Source organism: Eschrichtius robustus, chromosome 19, assembly GCF_028021215.1.
Source record: "Eschrichtius robustus isolate mEscRob2 chromosome 19, mEscRob2.pri, whole genome shotgun sequence".
Lineage (NCBI taxonomy): Eukaryota > Metazoa > Chordata > Mammalia > Artiodactyla > Eschrichtiidae > Eschrichtius > Eschrichtius robustus.
This window is the reverse complement of record NC_090842.1, coordinates 23,176,637-23,186,413: the sequence shown is the minus strand read 5'-3', so window position 1 is coordinate 23,186,413 and position 9,777 is coordinate 23,176,637.

Genomic DNA, 9,777 nt, shown 5'->3' with positions numbered 1-9,777 from the left:
TAGCTTATATTTTTGCTTCATAACCTATAATGCACTTAGCATCATTAGGCGTAATGGAGGGCATGGCAACACAGGGGGGAAGGTATGCAAGTCTCACAAGAAATACTTTGCCTTCTTCATAAAGATCATTTGGAAAGAAAAATAAAATGTTGCAGTCAAGACTGTGCACGTTCTTATGTTTGGTATCTAAACGTCCTTACTTTAGCAAACAGGTAACCTTAAATAGGTGATGCAAACAAAGAAGAGCTCTTTTCCTAGGAGAATCTGAACAACACAATGGCTGTACCTTATCTAGTTCAGGAAAAGAGAAAGGCTGCTGATGGCAGGAGCTTGGCTTTGGCTGTGGCCACAATGTGTTGGGAAGTATCTAACACTTAGAATCTTTTTCTTTTTAAAAAAAACCTTGGTCCTACTGATTTCGTTTTGCCTTTCCAAAAAATTACTCACTGCCACCACTACTGTCACCTAGTTTCCTTACTAGTAAAAGAAAAGGGCTCATTTGGTGATTTCTGATCAAAGCCTCAGTCTACCCTAGGCCCTGTTCTTGGCAAAAAGGCCTAGGGTTTTAAGAAAAAAAGACTTAAATCTCCAATGGAATTGTTTTTCTTTGAGATGCCAGGACTTCAGCTACGGCTTCAAAATATTTCTATTCTTTCATAAAATCACATTCAATAATCATTATTATTTTTTTTCTTTGCATGCCTAGTGTTCTATGTCCTTCAGTTTTCTCTGCACCTAATTTGATGGCAAACTCAAGCCCGGAATACAGAGAGATTCATACTCGAGCCATTGCATTAACTGATGTCTGAGAGTAAGGTAATGCTATCTAATGAGACTGAATTAAGTGATCAGTGTAAAATACTGATTTTCAAATACATTTTATCTAACCATTTGAGCTGCCTTGAAAATTGGCATAATTACACAGTCTGAGCCTCTAAGATATGGTAATTCTTGATTCAGATATTTCATTTCACAGGAGAGGGAATGAGAAGTCAAGATTTGACGTGAGTGACTTCAGTACCTATTACCTATAACAGAGCATACTTTTCAAACACACATGAAAGATGTAAATTATTAAATTACCTCAAGTGATTCTGAACAAGTAGATCCACTCTAACATCTTCTACTACAAATGAAGTATTCATTATTTTTTCTTTTTCAGAAAAAGAGTCTAATAATCACATGACTATGAATATTCAGAACAAAAAAGGGATTAGAAAATTTATGGTGCTTATACAATGAGAGGAGAGAAATTAGATTTTTAATTCGCTGGGTCACATCATATCCATTTCAGATTCCATGGTTTGGCACTTCTTCCTTAAAACAGAGGATTCATTATGAAGTAAAAGCAATTTTAGAAATAATTTTACTGAATTATGGAAAGAAAATCACCATAGAATTACTGGTAGTTAAAAACCGAAATAATGTGTGCATGTGTGTGTGTGCACCTGTGCACGGTTTACACATTTACACATTTTGCACATATGGATGTAAGAATAAGCATAGGTGAGAGGCAGAGTCAAAGTATGAATCCTATTTCCAGAAAGTAAATCAAATTTTTTGTGACTCTACAGTTTCAATGAGGACAAATAATCCCTCTTTCGAAAAATGAACATCGTTATTGTCTGCCTACTACGTACCAGCAATTGGATAGTGCTCTAAAGTTCACACAAAATTAATTCAATGTTTTGTGAAAAATACCATGATGTATTTGCCTCATCCAGACTGCTATAACCTGGGAGTCTGCTCAAGGCTAGGGCCACCGCTTTCCCATCAGCTTCCATTTCATCATTTTCTAATCCGTCTTCCATTGTCCTATCAGGGTAATTAATTTCTATGATGTGAAAAGCTGAACATATCACCACCCTAACACTTCTTTTGGAAAAATAAATCCAGTTATGGGATTTTCTGAAACTCAGCAGACATTGCTGCTAAGTCACCAGAAAACAAACTGCAATTTCTGAGAGAAATAACTTTTCTCCTTGCTTTTCAATATTAGAAAATGGTTTTGTGTAACATATTTGATACATGGATATATGAATCAAGCCATTGATTTTTATCCTCACAAACAACAATATGTATGTGATAGCATGAAGAGGAAAAAAAGCTGATTGCTCATGGAAAAAGAGACCATAATGTCATGGAAAATGACTATGGGAGATAATAATATTTTTTCATATGTCCAGCTCCTTTCCAGAAGAGAGGATTTTATGTATATATTTTATATACATATATATGTGTGTGTATATATATATACATATATATATGACCTTAAGTATATAAAACCTTATAACTGTAAAATACATAACCTTAAAATATAGAACCTTAAAATTATATAACCTTAAAATACCTGTAACGTTATTTTTTAGAACTCCAAATAAAGTGAAAAGCTATATTAGATTGCCAAAATAAAGCAAACATTACTCAATATTACATCAACAGTTATAAGTTGCAAGAAATGTATAGTATTCCAGATAGTGTCCAAAACTGGGAAACCAGGGCTCAAGGAAAAGAATGACATTGTTGAAAGGGTCGGGATTTCAAAACATGTCTAGATATTCTAAACCTAGCTACATCCTAGCATATTTGCTAATTATGTGCTAATGCTTACTAATAAGATCTTTTTTCTAAAAGATTTATTTATTATTTGTTTATTGATTTATTTTATTTATTATTTTTGGCTGCGTCTGGTCTTAGTTGCAGCACGTGGGCTCTTCGTTGTGGCGTGTGGGCTTCTCTCTAGTTGTAGTGTGTGGGTTTTTCTTTTCTCTAGTTGTGGTGTGCAGTCTCCAGGGCACGTGAGCTCTGTAGTTGTGGTCCACAGGTTCCAGAGTGCATGAACTCTGTAGTCTGCAGCATGCAGGCTCTCTAGTTGAGGCGTGCGAGCTCCGTAGTTGTGGTGCAAGGGCTTAAGTTGCCCTGTGGCATGTGGGATCTTAGTTCCCTGACCAGGGATCGAACCCATGTCCCCTGCATTGTAAGGCCGATTCTTTACCACTGGACCACCAGAGAAGTCCCACGAATAAGATGTTTATAACAATAAAAAATTCTTATTTATGAGTGGCTTCTATTCCATTTATCAGTAAGCACATACACTGAAGTGGAAATGAGGGCCTAAAATGTAACTCTACACGCCTCACCAATCTTTTTTTCTCTTTTCTCCATTATGTTGTTATTTTTTATTCTCTATTTTTGGAACGCACCTGTGATCATTAATTTTATGTGTCATTTTGGCTAAGGGATGCCCAGATAGCTGGTAAAACATTTTTTCAGGGTGTGTCTGTGAGTGTCTCTGGAAGACACTAACATTGACTCAGTAGACTATATAAAGAGGATGGCCTTCACCAGTGCAGGTGGGCAATATCCATCCACTAAAGGCCTGAGTAGAAGAAAAAGGCAGAGGAAGGGCAAATTCGCTCCCTCTGTTTGACCTGAGACATCCATCTTCTCCTGCCCTCAGACATCGGTGCTACTGATTCCAGGGCTTTAGGACTCAGATTGAGATTTAACCACTGGCTCCCCAAGTCTCAGGTTTTTGGACTTGTACTGAATTATACCACCAGCTTGGCTTTCCTGTTTCTCCTGCTTACAGACAGCAGACTGTGGGACTTAGCCTCCATATCATTTGAGTTATTTCCTATAATAACTATCTCTCCATATAGATAGATAGATATATGTAGACCTATAGCTATATTTACACACACACACACACACACACACACACACTTATACAGAGATTTCCACCTGAAGTGTACTTTCATTCATCCTCACTTCCTGAGCCAATATCTACTGATCTATTCTACCTTATATCTGCTGGGTGTTCAAATCATTGCAGAATTCCTTATCACTTTTTAAATACATTCCATTCAAATCAAAAGAGAAAAGTTCGAGTGTACTGAAATCATCAAGGAAGAGTTTTTGTGTCTGCTTTATTGATGACATGTGGAAGGAAAAGATCTTATTTTAAGGCCTGTCAAAAAAACTAGAACGTAACAATAAGAGGATAAAGACAGAGCCCTATCCTTTCTTTGAGTTTCATCAATTTATAAACGATTTAAGAATCTGCTCATCAAACTTGACCTGTCTTCCTCTGACTCACATGATGTCAGAGAAGAGAAAAGAGTTCACAAACAGTCCATTACCTTATTCCCCTTCTCTTATTTTTATAACAATATGCACAATGCAAATTGTCAAAAGACATTCCTGCTACTATTCAGACTATAAACTCTCATAGGCATAAATGTGCAGTCATTAGTTCATGCTAAACCACACAAAGAACTGGAGGATAAGAGAGTGGCCCTGTGAGGAAAGGATAAAAATAAGAGGGAAAAGTAAGTGGACTGCAGTTATTCTGCATGGATCACAGACTACCCAGGGCCATTTAAGATTCATCTTCTAGTCTAGTAAAGGTTACAGCATAGACAAGGTGGAACAGGAGTCTGTTTAATTCAGCACATCCAAAATGAAATAAGGATAATTTTTACATGAACAACTTAGCTTACACTTAAGGGATAATATTCTGAGAGGTTTCATAATTTGAAATGAATATCCAGGAAGCTATAATGGGATTTGTTGCTGGAATGTCAGAGTGTTATATAGACTCCCACCATTTTGAGTGCCATTACATTGACTATTTCACTCATCCCTTCTCTAAACATATATTAATTATCTACTATATGCTAGTGTGTGGCACACAGACAAACAACTATTCATCATCTTAACGTTTGTTTGATCATTCAATCACTCTTTCAAACATATTAAATGAGTTTCTCTCTTTCATGTGGCAGTCTTTTTACTAGGTAATAGCATAATCAAAGATCTGTATAAAAAAACAAGTTCTACATTTGATAAATTCAGAGATTTATGGGTAAGACAGAAATAAAAATTGTTTAAATACAGGGTAATATGTGATGAGATAGGGTTATGTCTAAGATGGCACAAAGAATTAATTGTTAGAAGGATCAAAGAAGATTTCACATGAGCAATGGCACCTGAGTTAGATCGTGATGGATGAGTAGGCATGTGTTAAGTGGATACTAAATTCATGAGTAAATGGATTTGGATGTGAGGATATACATGGGTTCCATGAAACCCATGTTAAGATCAATGGTTTTTAATGAGAGAAAATTTTGTGACCATGGGACATTTGGCAACGCCTGGAGCCATTTTTAATTGCCATGACTTGTGGGGTGATGCTATGAGAATCTAGTGAGTAGAGGTCAGGTATCCTGCGAAACACCCTACAATGCACAAGACAGGTTCCACATCCAACATTAAAAATTATTCAGCCCAATCTGCAACAACATGGATGGACTTGAGTGTATTATGCTAAGTGAAATAAGACAGAGAAAGACATACCATATGATTTCACTCATATGTGGAATAAAGACCAAGCAAACAAAAAAAAAAATAAAATAAATGAGCAAAGCAAACAAAGCCAGACATGTAAATACAGAGAACAGAGTAGTGGTTACCAGAGGGGAAGGGGCACAGTGTGGGCGGTGGGGGGAAGAGGCCAAAATGGTTAAAAAGGATCAAATGTACAGTGAGGGATGGAAACTAAATTTTTGGTGGTGGGCTTGCTGTGGGTACACAGAAGTAGAAATAAATGTTGTATACTTGAAACTTATGTAATGTTACCTCAATAAAAAATAAATCTAAAAATAAAAAAAATTTGGTCTAAAATGTCAGTAGTGATTTTAAAAAAGCAGGTAAAGGACCAATAGAAAAAAGAGTTTGTAAATGAAGTAAAAAACTCATATATGGAGCTTGGATATCTTATTATGGGTCATGGGAGGAAGTGATATTGTTTTAACAGGATACTTACATTTTTCTATTTATTTTCCAAGATAACTCTGCAAATTGAAATATGGAAGATAATTTTGTTGGTACTGAAATTAAATGCTGTGATACCAATAACTAGAGTATTGCAGTAGTTATTGTGTTAATTTTGGCAAGTAATTATGAGAGTATGAAGTAAGACTATAGAGGTAGAACAATATACAGGATAGCAAATCATTAAAAAGTACACACAACAGCACTTAGTGGATAAAACAAGTTTGAGAGACCTACTACTTTGCTCAATGCAACATGTATGAAAAGATTTACATTTGAAGCAAGATGTAAAGAAAACTATACATTTAGAGCAGCATTCTAACTCAGTTTGAATTCCCCTATGTGTTATTTCCCCCTTTATTATTCTTTTAAAATATTTTATATTTTGAAAACTCTAGATCCTTGCCAATTTGTTGGACCATATCACCACAAATGGTACTAGGATTTAAGACCATTTGTTCACATTACTGACTCCAAACTAGGCTTGTTAGCTTTATGTTATGAAGGAAATTCTCTCACAAGCCAATGCCTAATGTTCAGAATGTAATGTATTCAAGTAGATACTTAAATCTTACAGACAAAAATATATGCATAGCCTTAGCCTGTCATTTTCTAATATTTTGTGTTTTTAAAAGTTTCTTTTAGTATGAAAATTTTGAAACCTCCCCTCATTCTTTCATGTGCTTAAGCAAAGTGAATGTCTGTGATTCTCTTGGAAGATGCTTTAGAGATGGACAGAGTCTCTGTTTTTTTTGCATTAAATAGAACCAAACGCCGTGCTACATTTGTACAGCAATGAACATTTATGCAAATCTGAAGAGTAGGCAGGTGCAAGAGCAAATTTCTTAATGCCATTTGCTCTGAAAATTATATAAAGCTTCTAAAGCTATGCTTTTTATAGTAGCTAAAGGAGTTTTGTTTGGTATTTTTAAACAATAACACCTGTTCCAGGCAGAAAAGTAAATTCCCGTACAGCAGGAAGTGGGCTGCTTTTGGTGGAGACAGGAGTTCCAGAGCTTGTCTCCAAAAAGTAATGAGACAATAAAATAAAATAATTTTGAAAAGGCCGTGGTGGGTGGTGGAGGTACAAGTAGGTGGGTGGGAGGGGAGAGATTTTGCCTTTCGCACTGACAGATGCAGGCAAATGGCAGATATTCAGCCCAGCCAAGGAGATGGCAGAAGTCCATAGGATTCCATCTGGGGCCTGTTTCTTTGGCCTCTGAAACCTGGCAGAGCCTCTTGCCTGATAGGCCTAAATTTCCCTTTCTCTTTCTAGCTTAAAAGGAGAAGACCTTCATAACTTTCATTTCTCTTGTGCTTGATGAACTCGCCTACATTAATTTCAACCTGATACCATGGAATCAATAGTGGTTAATTAAGATCAGTGATTTGTGCATTTGAATTTCTTTCATCAAAGCTGAATTCTCTCTGACGATATATTTTGGTAACCTCCTTATTTCCAAAGAGATGCAGAATATCTGTTTTTCTTCTTTTAACATGACTTTAATACATTATTTTGTAATATATCTGTCTGCTCTTGAGGATGTTAGTAGTTCATTCATATGTTTATCATTCCTTTAAAGAGGCCTTATCATGTGTTGGCAAGAAATAGTGGAGCTAAATATGAAGAAACTCATATTTCGTCCTAGTTGTGTCATTAACTTCCTTCACTCACTCAGTCACTTAATACATTTTATTGATTTTTCTGAATATAATGGCATTATGGCTATGACAGCCATTGTCCCATTCATCTCCAAGGTTTGTCAGCTGCTGTAACTTTCTGGACAGCAGAAAGAGAATGTCCCATTCTCCTTAACACCTCCACGTACATTCCCAGGAAACTATAATGCATAATTTTTAGAAGCGAGGAAGGTTAACTATTTTTTAGCAAAGGAAAATCATAGAATGAAGAGAATATTAAGCAAAGAGTAAGCAAGGAAAAAGGAAGTTGCTCTATACTTCCTGCAACACTGTACTAGGTGTTAGAAATTCTGAAATGAGTAACAGTTAACGCCTCATCTTAGGAAGCTCAAAATCTTCCTCAGATATAAACACAGAAATATAACATGATAATAAAATGGAAAATACTTATTTATTATATCAAATGATGGCACAGGCATTCTTATGGGTGGCTCTATAGTGTCAGCACTACTTACTAACTTTATGGTCTTAAGCAAGATACCCATTGTACCTGGACATTATTTTCTCTTCCATGTTCTCATCCAGAGCCACTCATCCCCTTACTCTCATCCTTGATGTATTTATTTTCCCAGATCCTTCCCTGCAAGGTACATTTGAACCAAATGTGTCCTTCAGCTAACAGCCCCAGGCCTTCTCTCTATTGGTTTTTCTCCTATATTCTTTCATTTACCTCATCTCAATGGAGTCAAGAGGGGCATCACTCCGTCCCATGGTTCAGAAAGGAACATCCCTGGTGTTTTCTATATATTCTATCTTCTCCTTTTAAAATATTCCCTTTAACAATCCCTCCTGAAATTATAAGAACTTTAAGATGTCATCAATTTCCCACTGGTATCCTAATTAATGTGCAGTTTAAGCTGAAAATGGCATTGGGTTGTCCATGGAAGAATAATACCCCAAAAGGTAGCATTTCAGTCATAAATATGCAGAAAATTAAAGCACCTGAAGGGAAGATCTAATAATTTGATGTCTTAAGTCAGGTTCCTAGGATAATAGGCCCAGACTTACACATTAGGAGTGTCCTCAAGATCAACACCTCTAAGGGAATGAAGGCAGTAGGGTTGCTTAGAGGGAGGAAATGGATTGTGATTGAGTTGCAAAAAATGCTTAGACAGTCACTTGGGGGGCTCTGGTGATGGGTTGGCCCTTCAGAATTGATCTGTCTTAACGTAAGCCGGTTAGACCTTGACACTTACCAGAGGATGTAGACTGCATGGGTGGGAGGGGGCATCGTCTTGGGTGAGGACGTTCTCTTTGGCTGAGGACAATTCCTCAAGAAAGACCAGTTGAGAGTTTTCAGCTGCCTACAGTCCCAGCTGCCACTGAGGGAGAGCCTTGGTACAAAAGGGAAGATCTGAATTGCTGGCACAACACAATATCCATTATTACATTTGGCATGGAAGGATCTTAGGTTGTGTTTTGGGAAGCAACAGCAGAAAAATGGGAGATATTAAAAAATACCTTATCATGAAAAGTTTTGCTAGCAAAACTAATTTATTGTGACTTTTAACAAGTTACTAACACTTTCAGGGACTCATTTGATCTTAAAAAAAACAAGAGCTGGCTACATATCTAAGAGTTTTAGGACTTTAACATTTTTTAAGTGTACCTAGTTGTTACTCTCGTGTGTCAACATGAAAATAATAGCTACAAGTCAAATATTCCATATCCACTGGTCTCCTTGAATGAGCCCTTAATTATCCTCTCCAAACAAACAGGAAGTAAGCGACTTTGATTAAATGTCTACTCTGGGCTTGTCACTGTGCTATTTTCCAACCTGTGAAGAATGTTGTGCCTATATTATGGAGTGCCTTTGTCTCCTTTGCATTATAATTATTCATGCACAGATTTTTCAATCTGCTGTGCTATCAGTGTAAAACCATTGATTTTTTCTTTTTTTTTTCTTTTTTGGAAAGACTGACATGGGATAAGATTTTTATTCTGCTACTTTTTATGGGTTCCCTGACTGATTTATTAAGTTAATTCAACCTGTTTCCTTATATGCAAATTGGAGATTTTCCCCTTAAATTCTATAATGTATATATATAAAATGCCCTGCAGAGTGCATGAAAGGTAAAAGGCACTCAATATTTTGTTACCTCTCCCTTCTCTGGTCATATGCTTTCACCTTATAGTTCCTCCTATGCTTCTTTTTATCTGCTGGCGCTGTCCTTCCTTCCCTGGTGTGCTCCTTGAGAACAGAATATATGCATAACACATCTTATTTTTACAATGGCTAAA